A 14,726-nucleotide genomic window follows, 5' to 3' on the forward strand; every position below is an offset into this window, starting at 1 on the left:
ATTGAGTGATAATGATTGGTGGGGGAAATTCCTCATCAGACACTGAAAACGATTCTGCGACTGAGCTCAGCGATGTGCGAACTTGGCGCTCTATTTCACATTTCAGTGTTTTTGGTTTGATTATATTATTGAATTAAATTTACTATATTATTTTTTATGATTATTTATTATAATATAATTTACGATTTCGTGTTTCAAATTTTATCCTCCCCGGGATGTTTACTAGACTCTCTTGTTCAGACAGATTTCAGTGAGTTATTCCTAAGAATTACAGCCTACAATAAAAAACTATATATTTCCATGCAAAAAAATGTACCGCTTTGAGCACAGAAATACTGACATAATCAGACCGCTAGGGAGGTTAATCAGGGTTATTTCTAATGTGTCTTTACTAAAAGTCTTCCAAAGGAATGTGTATGGCAGACGGCGGCTGTTTGATGAAGGTTTTCAAGAATGAAACGGCCTCCTGTATTTGGTGAACAAAAAACTTTATTGACATTTAAACCAGTGCAATGTGACATGCAGGAAAATGCATGATCCTCTTCTCAAAACCCGACACCAGAATTACAATCATCTCCATTCACACCCCTCAGCCCGGGTTCACATACATGCAGTGCGATAAATCGCATGTGATTCGCACAGAAACCGCACCACATTCCTGTATGAATCACCTGCGATTTGTGTGCGGTGCGATCGGAGCCGTACATTTTGTATGGTTCTAATCACAGCGCACCCAAAAGGTGCAGGACCCTTTTTTTAGTCCGCACTAGAATTGGATCGCACGGGTATTCACACCTATGCGATCCGATTCTGCACAACGGACCGCTTTCGGGGTATTAACATACACACCCGCAGCAATTCGCATGAACAGGGTGCGATTCTGATGCGCAGCGAATCCGCACCGCATCAGTGTGAACCCGGGCTGAAAACGCAACCATGAGGCCGTTATTACACGGCGCCCCCCCAGTGTCAGGACGGAGGATCGGCCCCGGGCCCACACAGAGCTCAGTAACCATTTGGCATCAAGTGCAGCCAGTAGTTCTATGGGGTTCGGAAGCGAGCGGCCGCGTCACCGTAGACTCCGCTCATTGCTTTGGTTTTCTGAAATATGCTACAGACAGAGCTGAACAGCGGAGGTGACACTGCGCCGCTTCCCAATTACCGAGCCCCAATTTACTAATGCAACAGATCATTCAATGTACAAGGATCGGCGGTATCAATTCCTGGACGTTTGTGAAATCGTGGCGAAGACGCACCAGGACAGCTAAGAAATGCAAAAAAGGAAAAACAAAAAGTTAAAGTGGAACTCCAGCCAAAAAAACATTTCCGAGTTTAGGTTACAGCAAGGAAGGATGGGAACCTCTTGTTGGGATTTTATTGCAGGGCATGTCCCCGTTACGGAGAAAAATCTCACTTCCTACCTAGAGACATGCCACTAGTCACCTGAGCCCTGTGGATGATGTATTCAGTGATCCTGACTGTAGTAAAGAGTGCTGGTTGGGTGTAGCCTAGGGAAGGGAATGCCTGAGTCACCACTGGGACCCTGTCAGGTCTTAAAACAAAATCCAACTCCCCGCCATCAAAGTATTCTACACCCCTCCCGATATCCTGTGTCTTCTGCCATAACTTACTTCACCAGTTGAATGGCTGTATTCTCCATTGCTTGCCACGGCTCCTTCCTCCGACCCCATTGTCTCTACAGGACTGAGAAGATGACACCATGGTGCAAGGCAGGGACATTGGAGTCCATCACTCATGGAAGTGTTGAGAGTATAATACCTCGAATGGAGGGGAGGTAGGAGACACGGGACACCAGAGAGGGGGGTATAATACCTCTTCTATTACAGGGAACGGAGGGGAGGTAGGAGACACGGGACACCGGAGAGGGGGGTATGATACCTCTTCTATTACAGGGAATGGAGGGGAGGTAGGAGACACGGGACACAGGAGAGGGGGGTATGATACCTCTTCTATTACAGGGAATGGAGGGGAGGTAGGAGACACGGGACACAGGAGAGCGGAGGATAATACCTCTTCTATTACAGGGAATGGAGGGGAGGTAGGAGACACGGGACACCGGAGAGGGGAGTATGATACCTCTTCTATTACAGGGAATGGAGGGGAGGTAGGAGACACGGGACACCGGAGAGGGGAGTATGATACCTCTTCTATTACAGGGAATGGAGGGGAGGAAGGAGACATGGGACACCGGAGAGGGGAGTATAATACCTCTTCTATCACAGGGAATGGGGGGGAGGTAGGAGACACGGGACACCGGAGAGGGGAGTATAATACCTCTTCTATCACAGGGAATGGAGGGGAGGTAGGGGGCACAGGACACCGGAGAGGGGGGTATAATACCTCTTCTATTACAGGGAATGGGGGGGAGGTAGGAGACACGGGACACCGGAGAGGGGAGTATGATACCTCTTCTATTACAGAGAATGGAGGGGAGGTAGGAGACACGGGACACCGGAGAGGGGAGTATGATACCTCTTCTATCACAGGGAATAGAGGGGAGTTGGGGACACAGGACACCGGAGAGGGGGGTATAATATCTCTTCTATTACAGGGAACGGAGGGGAGGTAGGAGACACGGGACACCGGAGAGGGGGGGTATAATACCTCTTCTATTACAGGGAATGGAGGGGAGGTAGGAGACACGGGACACCGGAGAGGGGGGTATAATACCTCTTCTATTACAGGGAACGGAGGGGAGGTAGGGGGCACGGGACACCGGAGAGCGGAGTATAATACCTCTTCTATCACAGGGAATGGAGGAGAGGTAGGAGACACGGGACACCGGAGAGGGGGGTATAATACCTCTTCTATCACAGGGAATGGAGGAGAGGTAGGGGGCACAGGACACCGGAGAGGGGGGTATAATACCTCTTCTATCACAGGGAATGGAGGAGAGGTAGGAGACACAGGACACTGGAGTAGAATGCTACTTCTATTCCTTACAGACATGACAAGGTCTCTTTAATGAAGAGAGGTCAAGCAATCCCCTCCCCCACCCTGTTTTGGCACCTCGGTGATAACACTAGTGAATTCATTGCAGTAATATATTGGCTGAGCGCACATAATGGCTGACATCGCATTGATCACAATGCCTCTACATATGTATCCAGTGAACAAAGCTCAAAACTGCCACCAACCAAAAAAAAAAAAAAAAAAAGAAGAAATAAACCCAAACAAGAGACCCCTCCTAATTGTATCTCTTCTGGAGTGATCCCAAATGTAACTACAATGTAACTACAAATCAAAATAAAAGCCACATGTCCGTGACATCGGAAAAGGTCATGTGATTTCAAACAGACAAATGAAAGGGAATGACAACCATGGCGTGTAAGAAGGCGAAGAGCAATCGGCTTCATTAATATCCGGCTAATTAAATATACAGTGCAAGGAGCAAAAGGGGGTTGGGGCAGTAATCCAGAGCGACCAATCAGAATTTACTTTACTGGTACAAGATGGCAGCTGGACTGACAGACCAAATGGGCTTATTCAGCCTGAAACCAATCAGCTGTCATTCACCCTCTGCAGTTTAGGTGAACCCGATTGGTTGCTGCAGGTGAACATGGTCCTGGTGTATAAAGCCCAATGAGCGGCTGGTTGCACAGGGATTACTGCCCCGCGGGGTTCTCTGGACCACATAATGTGGTTCTAGGTGGTACACACAGGACGGCTCACGCCCCTATAGGAGGTATTCATTTTTGGCATATTTTACATTTGTTGGCTCCTGTGAGAAGCACTGAAAAGGCACTTTGTGAAGTGAGCCTATCCGGCCCTGCGGACGGGTCAATCTGTGTCTGAGGCTTCCTGGTTGGGCAGCCATGTTGTCTTCCGGTGTGTCGGCATCTGGCTCAGTATGCTGGCGGTTTGTAGCCATCGTCTGTCTCTGCGCTCTGTGTAAATGGTGGCCTCTGGTAGTTGTCGGTGACCGCGTCCGGGTAGCTGGAGTATGGTGAGGCAGTGTCCAGGCTCGGGTCCACGTAGCTTGTGTTAAAATCTTCCGCCCCCATCTTGACTCTCTTGAAGGCCAAGATAGCCAGAGGAACCTGTGGATACAGATAGGGTTAGGTACCGTACAGCCCTGTGCCAGGGTTAGGAGAAGTAGAGCCCAATTCCAGGGTTAGGAGAAGTAGAGCCCAATTCCAGTTAGGTATAGTAGAACCCTGTACCATGGTTAGGAACAGTAGAGCCCAGTGCCAGAGGTAAGTGTAGTAGAGCCCAGTTCCAGGGCTAGGAATAGTAGAGCCCAGTGCCAGGGTTAGAAATAGTAGAGCCCAGCCCAGTGCCAGGGTTAGAAATAGTAGAGCCCAGTGCCAGGGTTAGCAATAGTAAAGCCGGTTCCAGGGTTAAACAATAGTAAAGCCCAGTTCCAGGGTTAGCAATAGCAGAGCCCGGTTCCAGGGTTAGCAATAGCAGAGCCCGGTTCTAGGGTTAGCAATAGCAGAGCCCGGTTCCAGGGTTAGCAATAGCAGAGCCCGGTTCCAGGGTTAGCAACAGTAGAGCCCAGTTCCAGGGTTAGTAACAGTAGAGCCCGGTTCCAGGGTTAGCAACAGTAGAGCCCGGTTCCAGGGTTAGCAACAGTAGAGCCCGGTTCCAGGGTTAGCAATAGCAGAGCCCGGTTCCAGGGTTAGCAACAGTAGAGCCCAGTTCCAGGGTTAGCAACAGTAAAGCCCGGTTCCAGGGTTAGCAACAGTAGAGCCCGGTTCCAGGGTTAGTAACAGTAGAGCCCGGTTCCAGGGTTAGCAACAGTAGAGCCCGGTTCCAGGGTTAGCAATAGTAGAGCCCGGTTCCAGGGTTAGCAATAGAATGGCCGGTTCCAGGGTTAGCAATAGTAGAGCCCGGTTCCAGGGTTAGCAATAGTAGAGCCCGGTTCCAGAGTTAGCAATAGTAGAGCCTGGTTCCAGGGTTAGAAATAGTAGAGCCCAGGGCCAGAGGTAGGTGTAGCAGAGCCCATTTCCAGGGTAAGGTGAAGTAGAACCCATTGCGAGGGTTAGGAATAGCAGAGCCCAGTGCCAGGGTTAGCAATAGTAGAGCCCGGTGCCAGGGTTGGGAATAGTAGAGCCCGGTTCCAAGGTTAGGAATAGTAGAGCCCGGTTCCAGGGTTAGCAATAGTAGAGCCCGGTTCCAGGGTTAGCAATAGTAGAGCCCGGTTCCAGGGTTAGCAACAGTAGAGCCCGGTTCCAGGGTTAGCAATATTAGAGCCCGGTTCCAGGGTTAGCAATAGTAGAGCCCGGTTCCAGGGTTAGGAATAGTAGAGCCCGGTTCCAGGGTTAGGAATAGTAGAGCCCGGTTCCAGGGTTTGGAATAGTAGAACGTGGTTTCAGGGTTAGAAATAGTAGAGCCCAGGGCCAGAGGTAGGTGTAGTAGAGCCCGGTTCCAGGGTTTGGTAAAGTAGAACCCATTGCGAGGGTTAGGAATAGTAGAGCCCAGTGCCAGGGTTAGCAATAGTAGAGCCCAGTGCCAGGGTTAGCAATAGTAGAGCCCGGTGCCAGGGTTAGGAATAGTAGAGCCCGGTTCCAGGGTTAGGAATAGTAGAGCCCGGTTCCAGGGTTAGCAATAGTAGAGCCCGGTTCCAGGGTTGGCAATAGTAGAGCCCGGTTCCAGGGTTAGGAATAGTAGTGCCCGGTTCCAGGGTTAGCAATAATAGAGCCCGGTTCCAGGGTTAGCAATAGTAGAGCCCGGTTCCAGGGTTAGGAATAGTAGAGCCCGGTTCCATGGTTAGGAATAGTAGAGCCCGGTTCCAGGGTTAGCAATAGTAGAGCCCGGTTCCAGGGTTAGCAATAGTAGAGCCCGGTTCCAGGGTTAACAATAGTAGAGCCCGGTTCCAGGGTTAGCAATAGTAGAGCCCAGTTCCAGGGTTAGCAATAGTAGAGCCCGGTTCCAGGGTTAGCAATAGTAGAGCCCGGTTCCAGGGTTAGCAATAGTAGAGCCCGGTTCCAGGGTTAGCAATAGTAGAGCCCGGTTCCAGGGTTAGGTGAAGTAGAACCCAGTGCGAGGGTTAGCAATAGTAGAGCCCGGTTCCAGGGTTAGCAATAGTAGAGCCCGGTTCCAGGGTTAGCAATAGTAGAGCCCAGTTCCAGGGTTAGCAATAGTAGAGCCCGGTTCCAGGGTTAGCAATAGTAGAGCCCGGTTCCAGGCTTAGGAATAATAGAGCCCGGTTCCAGGGTTAGGAATAATAGAGCCCGGTTCCAGGGTTAGGAATAATAGAGCCCGGTTCCAGGGTTAGGAATAATAGAGCCCGGTTCCAGGGTTAGGAATAATAGAGCCCGGTTCCAGGGTTAGGAATAATAGAGCCCGGTTCCAGGGTTAGGAATAATAGAGCCCGGTTCCAGGGTTAGCAATAGTAGAGCCCGGATTCAGGGTTAGCAATAGTAGAGCCCGGATTCAGGGTTAGCAGTAGTAGAGCCCGGTTCCAGGCTTAGGAATAGCAGAGCCCGATGCCAGACAAATGTTTTTTTTTTTTCCAGCTGTTAAACAGAGCAGGGAAGGGTTGAAACCTCTGCTGCAGTTTTATTGTATGTGTCCCTATTGGGGAGGTTCAGCCCTCATTTCCTGTCTGGGTGACACAGCCAGTGGAAGTGATGACATTTCTCTCCAATGTTGACATTGAGAAAACAACAAAAACACGTAAATAATTGAGACTGGGGATTCCAATATCTGTCTTTTTTATTGATGCCTTTAAATCCTGTTGGGGAGATTTCTCCTAACTTCCTCTTCCCTTGACACTGATTCCTCTCATATCTGTCACTGGGACATGAAATGAGAACAAAAATCCCCAGAGGCAGTCAAAGACAGCGAAAACCGATTGCATTCCTAATCTTTCCCCAGCAATAAAAACTTTACAGAGGTTCCGCTTTCACTCTAAGGGTCTTTTCACACGGGCGTTCTGTTTTTTTTCTTCAATTCAGTCACGTTTTTTCCAAGAAAAAACGGATGAGTTTACATCTATTTTTTCATCCGTTTTTATATCCGTTTTTTCATCCGTGTAGATCCATTTACATCCGTTTTTTCATCCGTGTAGATCCGTTTTTCATCCGTGTAGATCCGTTTTTCATCCTTGTAGATCCATTTACATCCGTTTTTATATCCGTTTTTCATCCGTTTAGATCCATTTACATCCGTTTTTTCATCCGCTTTTATATCCGTGTCGATCCATTTACATTCATTTTTCATTCGTTTATATCCGTTCTTATATCCATTTTTCATCCGTGTTGATCCATTTACATCCGTTTTTCATCTATTTAGATCCATTTACATCCGTTTTTTCATCCGCTTTTATATCCGTGTCGATCCATTTACATTCATTTTTCATTCGTTTATATCCGTTCTTATATCCATTTTTCATCCGTGTTGATCCATTTACATCCGTTTTTCATCTATTTAGATCCATTTACATCCGATTTTCATCAGTTTAGATATTAAAGTTTTATCTATAACTAAAAGGACCTTTGCTTTCTGTGTGGAAGCAGTGGTCTCTCTGCAAATGTCTGTTTTTCATCCGTTTAGATCCGTTTTTGGTCCATTAATATCCATTTGCATCCGTTTTTCATCCGTTCCGTTTTTTTTACGAAAGAAAAATAGGGTTTACTTCCGTTCAAAAAAAACAGATGTTAACGGATGCGGACAATAATGGATGTAAAAAGATGTTCATCCGTTTACATCTGCAAGTCCACAGAAATACATGGGGGTCCATTTTTCATCCGTAAACGGCAGTTCATCTGAAACCGGGTTCTACTATTGTTAACCCTGGAACCGGGCTCTACTATTGCTAACCCTGGAACCGGGCTCTACTATTGCTAACCCTGGAACCGGGCTCTACTATTGCTAACCCTGGAACCGGGCACTACTGTTGCTAACCCTGGAACCGGGCTCTAGTGTTGCTAACCCTGGAACCGGGCTCTAGTGTTGCTAACCCTGGAACCGGGCTCTAGTATTGCTAACCCTGGAACCGGACTCTACTATTGCTAACCCTGGAACCGGGCCCTTCTACTGCTAACCCTGGAACCCGGCTCTACTACTGCTATCCCTGGAACTGGGCTCTATTATTGCTAACCCTGGAACTGGGCTCTACTATTCCTAACCATGGAATGGGGCTCTACTATTGCTAACCATGGAACCGGGCTCTACTATTGCTAACCCTGGAACCGGGCTCTACTATTGCTAACCCTGGAACCGGGCTCTACTATTGCTAACCCTGGAACCGGGCTCTACTATTGCTAACCCTGGAACCGGGCTCTACTATTGCTAACCCTGGAACCGGGCTCTACTATTGCTAACCCTGGAACCGGGCTCTAGTATTGCTAACCCTGGAACCGGGCTCTAGTATTGCTAACCCTGGAACCGGGCTCTAGTATTGCTAACCCTGGAACCGGGCTCTAGTATTGCTAACCCTGGAACCGGGCTCTAGTATTGCTAACCCTGGAACCAGGCTCTAGTATTGCTAACCCTGGAACTGGGCTCTAGTATTGCTAACCCTGGAACCGGGCTCTAGTATTGCTAACCCTGGAACCGGACTCTACTATTGCTAACCCTGGAACCGGGCTCTACTACTGCTATCCCTGGAACTGGGCTCTATTATTGCCAACCCTGGAACTGGGCTTTTCTATTCCTAACCATGGAATGGGGCTCTACTATTGCTAACCCTGGAACCGAGCTCTACTATTGCTAACCCTGGAACCGAGCTCTACTATTGCTAACCCTGGAACCGGGCTCTACTATTGCTAACCCTGGAACCGGGCTCTACTATTGCTAACCCTGGAACCGGGCCATTCTATTGCTAACCCTGGAACCGGGCTCTACTATTGCTAACCCTGGAACTGGGCTCTACTATTGCTAACCCTGGAACCGGGCTCTACTATTGCTAACCCTGGAACCGGGCTCTAGTATTGCTAACCATGGAACCGGGCTCTACTATTGCTAACCCTGGAACCGGGCTCTAGTATTGCTAACCCTGGAACCGGGCTCTAGTATTGCTAACCCTGGAACCGGACAATACTATTGCTAACCCTGGAACCGGGCTCTAGTATTGCTAACCCTGGAACCGGACTCTAGTATTGCTAACCCTGGAACCGGACTCTAGTATTGCTAACCCTGGAACCGGGCCCTTCTACTGCTAACCCTGGAACCGGGCTCTACTACTGCTATCCCTGGAACTGGGCTCTATTATTGCTAACCCTGGAACCAGACTCTACTATTCCTAACCATGGAATGGGGCTCTACTATTGCTAACCCTGCAATCGGGCTCTACTATTGCTAACCCTGGAACCGAGCTCTACTATTGCTAACCCTGGAACCGGGCCCTTCTATTGCTAACCCTGGAACCGGGCTCTACTATTGCTAACCCTGGAACCGGGCTCTACTATTGCTAACCCTGGAACCGGGCTCTACTATTGCTAACCCTGGAACCGGGCTCTAGTATTGCTAACCCTGGAACCGGGCTCTAGTATTGCTAACCCTGGAACCGGGCTCTAGTATTGCTAACCCTGGAACCGGGCTCTAGTATTGCTAACCCTGGAACCGGGCTCTAGTATTGCTAACCCTGGAACCGGACTCTACTATTCCTAACCATGGAATGGGGCTCTACTATTGCTAGCCTGGAACCGGGCTCTACTATTGCTAACCCTGGAACTGGGCTGTACTATTGCTAACCCTGGAACCAGGCTCTACTATTGCTAACCATGGAACCGGGCTCTACTATTGCTAACCCTGGAACCGGGCTCTACTATTGCTAACCCTGGAACCGGGCTCTAGTATTGCTAACCATGGAACCGGGCTCTACTATTGCTAACCCTGGAACCGGGCTCTACTATTGCTAAACAGACATACGGAATTTTCAGCTTAAATCCACCAAATACATTCCGGATGCATCGGAACAAAGATGTACAAAGTCCTACAGTTCATTTTCTTTAGAAAGCAGCCACAGCCTGAGTAGAAAAGCCCATCCCCTGCCAACATGTTGTATAGAAGGACCCCTGCTCTCTGTGTGGAAGCAGTGGTCTGTCTGCAGAGGCCCAATATGCCCCCTGCAAAGTCAGATCAATAGATATCAGCTCCCTGCCAAATGGGGAGCTCTACTTTTGACTTACCGGGGGTTTGTCAGACGTTTGCAGAGAGGCCACTGCTTCCACACAGAAAGCAAAGGTCCTTTCAGTTATAGATAAAACTTTAATATCACGCACAGCAAGCTGCTTAAAAAGACAGTCGCCATTGCAGGGAAAGGTGCCGTTGTCTCTGCAGAGGGTATACTTTGACCCCCAATATGCACTCACCAGCGTTTCCCTCTCTGGGAAGGAAGTCACGTGCCTTGAAGTGGTGAATATTCCTTTTGGCTGCAGAGGTGCGAGGAGCAGCAATGCCACAGAAAAGCCCGGTGAGGCGTGTCAAGGTGTTGTCGGGCATATTGTAACCGGGCTTTTTTGTGGCATTGGCGTAATAAAGGCTTTTTCTGGCAACTTGACCATGCAGCTCATTTTTGATCAAGTATCATCCTATTGTGCTCCTTAAAAAAAAAGCACACAATCTATTTCCAGAGCAGCCCGTATTTCTCATGAGGTCACCTGAGGGGTTTTTCATTCCCGAATAATTCTAGCAGTTGTGACTACAATCTTTCTTGGTCTACCTGACCTTGGCTTGGTATCGAGAGATCCTGGAATTTTACACTTTTTAGTGTGTGATTGAACAGTACTGACTGGCTTATTCAAGGCTTTGGATATCTTCTTATATCCTTTTCCATCTTTATAAAGTTCCATTACCTTGTTACACAGGCCTTTTGACAGTTCTTTTCTGCTCCCCATGGCTCAGTGTCTAGCCTGCTCAGTGCATGCACATGAGAGCTAACAAACTAATTGACTATTAACACCCCGGTCACATTGGGTGCGACTTGCAAATCGTATGCCAAGTTTCACCCTATTGTCCGCTATTAAAGCGGTCATATCGGCGCGGTTCCGACTTGGTCGGAGCCGCACTGATTTCTAAAGTAGCACATGCACTACCTTTGGTGCGATTTGCATAGACAGATGTCAGACGGCAGGGGCGTCCCTAGGGTTGGTGTCACCCGAATCGATAACACTTGGTGACACCCCCTCCGACGATCCCTGCAGAATGGATCAGATCTGAGGATTGAGCATAATGGATCGGAGTCCGATCCATTACGCTCCCCAATCCGCAGATCCGATCCATCCTGCGGGGATCGTCGGCATGCAACCTATACGGGGTGACACCGGGCCCGCTCCAGGAAAAGGTAAGTTGTAAAGCAAGCCGACGATCCCCGCAGGATGGATCGGATCTGCGGATTGGGGAGCGTAATGAATCGGACTCCGATCCATTATGCTCAATCCACAGATCCAATCCATCCTGCGGGGATCGTCGGCTTGCTTTACAACTTACCTTTTTGTGGAGCGGGTCCGGTGTCACCCCGTGCGGTAGGTGTCACCCGGTGCAGAGTGCACCCCCCGGCAGATGTATTGCACTGTAATTCACACGATTTCGAAATCGGGCTTAATGTGACCAGGGGGTTATACACAAACACCAACTACAATTTAAGAAGCCCCAGATGTGGGAAATGAACCTTTAATTGCCATTGTACCCTGTGTGTGTCACCTTGTGTGTCTGTACCGAGGCCGAACATTCCAGGGGGCGGAGACTTCTGATCCGGGGGCGGAGACTTTTGATCATTTGGGTGATTTCTGCTATCAGGATTTAAAAAGGAGCCAAACAACTAAGTGATAATAAATGCCTTCATATCATCATTATCCTTTTTTGGCATGATCAGTCAGATTTTCAATATAAATGCAAACTTTTGAGCACAACTGTATATAATAATAATAATATCTATATATTTATATACAGTGTCAAAAATTATTTGATCCCCTGCAGATTTTGTAAGTTTGCCCACTTAAAAAGAAATGCAGGTTCTAGAATTTTTTTATTATAGGTGTATTTTACATGATAGACAGAAAACCAAAAATCCAGAAAAAACAGACGATACAAATGTTATAAATGGAGTTGCAGTTCAGTGAGAAAAATATGTATTTGATCCCCTACCAACCAACAATGATTCTGGCTCCTACAGACTGGCCATGTGCTCGTGTGGTACACAGATTAGTCCTGTCAATGCAAGAAGGCGCTCCTAACGGCAACTCGTTATGTGTAGAAAAGACACCTGTCCACAGGTCTCTTTCTTGGGCACCACCATGGGCAAGACCAAAGAGCTGTTGAAGGACATCAGGGACAAGACTGTAGACCTGCACAAGGCTGGAATGGGCTACAAGACCATCAGCAAGGAGCTTGGTGAGAAGGAGACAACGGTTGGAGCGATTATTCGCAAATGTAAGATATACAAAATAACCATCAATCACTCTCGGTCTGGAGCTCCATGCAAGATTTCACCTCATGGGATAAGGATGATCATGAGAAAAGTGAGGGATCAGCCCAGAACTACATGGGAGGAGCTTGTTAAGGATCTCAAGGCAGTTGGGACCACAGTCACCAAACAAACCACTGGTAACACAACACGCCACCATGGATTGAAATCCTGCAGCGCCTGCAAGGTCCCCCTCCTCAAGAATGCACATGTATAGGCCCGTCTGAAGTTTGTCAATAAACATCTAAACAACTCAGAGATGGATTTGGAGAAAGTGTTGTGGTCAGATGGGACCAAAATTGAGCTCTTTGGCATTAACTCAACTCGCCGTGTCTGGAGGAATAAAAATGTTGACTATGACCCTAAGAACACCATCCCTACAGTCCAGCGCGAAGGTGGAAACATTATGCTTTGGAGCTGTTTCTCTGCTAAAGGTACAGGCAGACTTTGCCGCATTGAGGGGCCAATGGACGTGACCACGTATTGTAAAATCTTCGATGAGAACCTTCTTCCTCCAGCCAGAACACTGAAGATGGGTCATGGATTGGTCTTCCTGCATGACAATGACCCAAAACATACCGCCAAGACAACAAAGGAGTGGCTCAAGAAGAAGCAACTTAAGGTCATTAAGAGTTGCCTAACCAGTCTCCAGACCTTAATCCTTTATAAAATGTATGGAGGGATCGGAAACTTTGAGTTGCCAAGCGACCTTGAGGATTTAGAGAAGATCTAAAGAAGAGTGGGCCAAATCCCTCCTGAGAGGTGTGCAAACCTGGCAACCAACTACAAGAAACGTCTTACTTCTGTCATGCCAACCAAGGGTTCCTCCAAGTACTAAGCCATGTTTTGCTTGGGGACCAAATACTTATTTTACTCGCTGAACTGCAACTCCATTTGCAATATTAGTATCACGTGTTGTTTCTGGATTTTTGGTTGATATTCCATCTCTATCATTTAAAATACACCTACGATGGAAGTTACAGACCCTTCAATTCTTTGTAAGTGGGCAAACGTACAAGATCTGCAGGGGATCACATCATTATTTTTACTACTGCAATAACAATCTATCTATCCATTCAGTCGTACCCGACCCTTGGTGATTGCACGGACCGTCACTAGCAAGCGACTTTTTCCATGAATTCTCTTAGCAATTATTTTACAGGGTAGGTTGCAAGGTCTTTCCCCAACCCCCACCGTGCAGGAGATCCAACATGGCCAGGGATGAAACTAGGACAATTTTAGACAGAAGCCAATTAACCTACAAGCATGTCTTTGGAATGTGGGAGGAAACCGGAGTAACCCGGAGGAAACCCACGCGAACACAGGGACAACATGCAAACTCCATGCAGGAGGCGCCATGGTTGGGAATCAAACCCATGACCCAATTACTGCATGGCAGAAGTGCTAACCACTAAGCCACTGTGCTGCCCGTATGCAATAACAATAATGTTGATATATTTATATAATATTAACATCAATATATTTCTAGAATAATAATATAGATATCTGTATCTGCGTATATCACTGTTGGAGTGGTTACATCTCACCCAATGTTTGGATTTGGCATCCAACTTACCCAGGACAGGATGGAGAAGAAGTTGAAGGCAATGGCTGCTCGAGCGTTGTCTTGGCCGACTTGTATGTGCGTTGTATCTGTCAAAGACCACTGATTGGCCAGGAAGCAGAATCCCACAAACCACAGGAAGCTCCACAGACCTAGTCATGGGATAAAAGAGAGGACTCCGGTCAGAGGTGAACATATTGAAGCCAGAGGCAGCCAGTCGACCAGCATTTGCAAAACCTGAGGACTGCAGTTTCAGAACTGGTAACCACTTCCCGTCCGGCCGTTGTATATAAATGGCCGGACGGTGGCAGTGCAGGGTGGGGTGGACTGTTATAAACAGCCTCCCCCCCCCCGCTTGTGCGCGCTCCCTGGGAGCACGCAGCACCGCAATCCGGTAACTTGCACTCTGGGATTACACGGCAACCAATCAGCGTTCACGTTGTAACTATTCCATAACCACCTCCCGTCCGGCCCATGTATATAAACGGCCAGACGGTGGCAGTGCAGGCTATATAAATGGCCTCCCCACCCCCTGCTTGTGCGCGCTCCCTGGGATCCGGACACAGTGGAACACCGATCTTCGTACAGGACCTCTGTGTGCGGTCCCGATCATGTGATCACTGATTGGCCAATCAGTGATCACATGCAGAGTAGTAAGCAAGATGTCACTTCTGACATCATTGCTTACTGCATGTGAAATCTGTGAATGATCACAGAGATCACATGGTACAGGACCATTCACAACAGCCTTGTACCATGTGACAAGCTGTGACCAATCACAACTCA

The 14,726-nt window shown here is 48.1% G+C and overlaps 1 pseudogene; it reads right to left on the minus strand.

Annotated features, from left to right (window-relative positions):
* Window positions 1-3,866: 3,866 nt before the first annotated feature.
* On the minus strand, window positions 3,867-14,092 carry LOC149430685 (putative synaptogyrin-2 like protein pseudogene; annotated as a pseudogene).
* Between the last annotated feature and the right edge of the window lie 634 nt (window positions 14,093-14,726).

The sequence above is a fragment of the Staurois parvus genome, unplaced genomic scaffold (assembly GCF_062004578.1).
Source record: "Staurois parvus isolate SC_StPar_1 unplaced genomic scaffold, SC_StPar_1.0 ptg002528l, whole genome shotgun sequence".
Lineage (NCBI taxonomy): Eukaryota > Metazoa > Chordata > Amphibia > Anura > Ranidae > Staurois > Staurois parvus.